Source organism: Marmota flaviventris, chromosome 10 (assembly GCF_047511675.1).
Source record: "Marmota flaviventris isolate mMarFla1 chromosome 10, mMarFla1.hap1, whole genome shotgun sequence".
Lineage (NCBI taxonomy): Eukaryota > Metazoa > Chordata > Mammalia > Rodentia > Sciuridae > Marmota > Marmota flaviventris.
Genome location: NC_092507.1, coordinates 88,188,218 through 88,192,011, shown reverse-complemented (window position 1 = coordinate 88,192,011; position 3,794 = coordinate 88,188,218). Strand labels below are relative to the sequence as shown.

General features: G+C 35.1%; 1 non-coding gene across 1 annotated transcript; it reads right to left on the bottom strand.

Moving 5' to 3' along the window:
• Positions 1–3,383: 3,383 nt before the first annotated feature.
• LOC114098925 (small nucleolar RNA U13) lies at positions 3,384–3,485 on the bottom strand. The gene has a single exon (XR_003583813.1). It is a non-coding gene; the product is annotated as a small nucleolar RNA U13 (small nucleolar RNA).
• Between the last annotated feature and the right edge of the window lie 309 nt (positions 3,486–3,794).

Sequence of the window (3,794 nt, the reverse complement as noted above, 5' to 3'; positions counted from 1 at the left end):
TGATTTAGAGAGTCAAGTGACTTGATCAAAGTTACAAAGCCTGCAAGAAGAAAGAAATATGGCTTGAGCTCAGGTCTTCTGTTGTCAACTGGTTCCATTCATTTATATACAACTGAAAACCAGAAAGTTAAAAGAGTTTGCCCAACACCACACAACCAGCAACCACCAACTAGAATTTGAAATCAAATCACAAAGCTTCCAGTCTGATGCTCTTTCTACCTCCTTAAGTAGTGATGGAGAGACTACAATTTGTACCTATTATCTATGTCTTTACATGGTAAACTATAAAGTATTCGTTAATTTGATGGCTGCTACTCTGGAGAATAATGTTTTCTCTCATTTGAATCTTTATTTTTCATTTGAGCAAATCCCTGAACATGGCTATTAAAGAATAGAGACTCTTTTGGCCTTCACAAATCTAACAAAAATGACTTCCACTGTGTTCAGTAGACATCAAGTACCTGGGATAGATGCTTAACTCTAAGATATTTTTAGGCCAGAACCTATAAACAAAACTCAAACTGTATCAGTTGGCTTAAATTGAGAACAAAGGCAGGTGAAGCCTATAAGAAAAAAATAAAAGCTTAAAGGAAATAGATACCAAATATTGAATAAAGGTTAAGAACATTTTTTCCCCTCAATATCTTTATTTTATTTTTATGTGGTCCTGAGGATTGAACTCAGTGCCTCACATGTGCTAGGCAAGCACTCTACCACTGAGCCACAACCCCAGCCCCAAAGGACAAATTTTTTAATAAAGTCAAGGAGAATGTATGTCATGAAACACAATAAGACAACAGATCACATGGCCAGAATTTATGAGGATATAGGCAAGTAGAATCAAAACAGGGAATAGAAGGGTATTGTGTACTAAGGAGAGCCAATAGTTGCTAGACTATCAACTAATTAGATGACCTTGCATATGCAAAATCCAGCCAATTTTCAGATAAGGTGTGAGATCTGTCTCAACTAGATCAAACATTGTTTATGTGTAAATAGGCTGATTTCCTCATATGCTCCCTAAATTATATAATGTATTAAAAAATAACCATCTTTGAAAGATGACTGATGGCTCTGTCTTCGTCATTTTGAAAACAAGAGATATCAGATTCAGCTTTCGCTACTTTCCTTGAAGAGCGAACAACTGACTCCAATCAGACAAACGACCAAAATGCATTTTAAATCCAAAATTGATACAAGGGTCTACAGGAGAGTCTCAACTCTGTTCATTTGTCTCACCTGAAGAATTAAAAAAAAAAAAATACTGCCACCTAAACCACCAACAGAGACTCTAATTTAAGGGGGGTGAAGGGTAGGGGGAGATGGTAAGCAATTATATTTCAAAAATTCTTCCGTTGTAGTCTGATGTCTGCTCTATCGTTTTCCAATATCAGTCCTGTATGAGTGTATAGTTCTTTAAATAATCAACTGGCCCACTAGAACATACAAGCTCAACTAAAGAAAAGCCCTAACTCTTGGGAAATTTAGTCATGTCATGCTACGACCCCTGTCAGATAGTAGTGTTATTTTTTTTTTTTTTACTTTAGTTAGATTATCACTGTCTTCTTTCTTAATAAATGTATAACCTCAGGGATAATGAATCACATTTCTAATAAGAAATCATAACAAGCTGGTGGCAAACCTCTTAACCTTAATGAACATGACAAAAACCTTTTCGTATCTTATTGTTAATTTAAAGTTTTTGCTCTAACAATTCTCTCTGTTAATCCATTGTGCCCCTTTCTTGTGCGTGGTGTGATGGCGCTCAGCATGTCTGCTGTCTTTGTTCTTATATTCATCTATTCCTTTGTAATGTGGTAATTAATTTTAAGATGAAAGCTAATGCTGGCTGTGAGAGTACTGAGCTATTAATACTGCTGGCTAATGTACCACTAGAAGACTGGGCACAGTAAAACAGAAAAACAGTTCTTTTTTTTTTAATGTTCTTTCATTGGCTCATTATTACAATTAGGGGAACATTTTGCAAAATTTTTCTCTTTAGCATAAATCAGAATAGAGATGGAAAAAGTAAAGAAAAATTCAGATGACAAACCAAGTTTTCAAAAGACAGCAAGTTTAAATTATTTTTTTGTCCTGAAAAGAGCAGGAGTTGAGCACTCCAAGCCAGACCCACTGGTGAAGGGCAAGTCTTTGGGGTTCTGTATACCACTGAGGTGACAAGCAAAATAATGTGCAGTTTGTGTGGATGTGCAGTTTTCGGAAGAGATACTCATTACCTTAGTAAAAAGCTTTTCCAGTTCTATTGGAATCCACTGTATTAAAAGAAAATCAGATGAATCTGGCAGTATGAATGAACTCAAAGTGCTTTCCCCTAATAATCAGGCCTCAGGACCAGACTGGTTATACAGAGATCCTTTAGATCCAAAGCATGAGGGAGGCATCAGCTTTGATCATCAGGAGCCTGAGGCCACCAGCCATGTCAATTACAATTGCTCATGGTTGTTGAGACTTACTACATATCAGGTATGTTATTTGTATTGCCTTATTTAATCCTCACAAAATTGTCTTAACTAGGTTAAATGATTATTTACAGATTATTATTTACATATACTGCGATGATGGCTTATTATTTACATATAATGCAATGATGGCATATTATAGTATAACAAGATGATATACTAATTTTTGCATAATTTACAGGGTCATACAACTAATAAATGACCTAGTTGGGATTTAAGCAGGTATCATTTTGACTCTAGAATCTTCATGCCAAACTGTGCCAACTTCATGTCATCTGGAAGGATGAAGAGACTCCAAGGCAGATAGTCTAGGTCAGGGAAAGGATAGCCACTGTAAGTTTAAAGCTTCAGGCACATAGCATTAATTATATCTTACTTATAGATGTTTAAAAGTGCGGACCTGTATAAGAACACCAAAAGTACTAAGTTTTGTTGTGAGCTTATATATCATAAAAACAATAAACAATATCTTAACTCCTATAGACTATGAAAATACTTAGATATGTCCTACAGAATATCCACAAATCTACTTAGTCCTCACAATTTACAGTGACTTTTCCTCAAGAAACAGCATTATACACTTAAAAATTAAATTTACTCTTTGTTTAATTATTAATATCAGAAACGTTTGGAAACTATTTTAATTTGTTTAATTATTAATATCAGAAATGTTTGGAAACTATATCTATTTTAGGTAACTATTTTAACACTGATGGTAATATTGATGGCATGTTTTAGAAACATGAAGTAGTCTAGTGGGGCTCATTTGAGGGCATGAGGAAGGGAATAGAGACACACTGAAAAGACTGGCGACAGTCAGCTTGCTATTTAAGTTAAGGAGTGTCACAGGAAATTTTAGGCAGAGGACTGACATTATTTTTTATTGGGTTTTGCCTACATTCACATCAGACAGATGATGTGCTGATAACAAAACAAAGCTTGAGAGAAGCACATTTCACAATAACATGAAACCCCTATCATCACACTTAGGAACCACAGAAGGATCTGACATTGTTTTAATGAGGTCTGTAGAAACTTAAAAAGTCAATTTACAAATACCAGAAATAAGTTGTTTTTAAGTTATATTTTTATGCATCCTTATTTATTTAATCTAATTAATTAATTAATTTTGGTCCTGGGCATTGAACCTCTAAGCTATATTCTCATACCTCCTCAGCTCTTTTTGCTTTTTATTTTGAGACAGGGTTTCTTAAGTCGCTGAGGCTGACCTCGAACTTACAATCTCCTGCCTCAGCTTTCCAAGTCCCTGGGATTACATGGTGGCATGTGCCACCAAATTACCAAAGATGATGA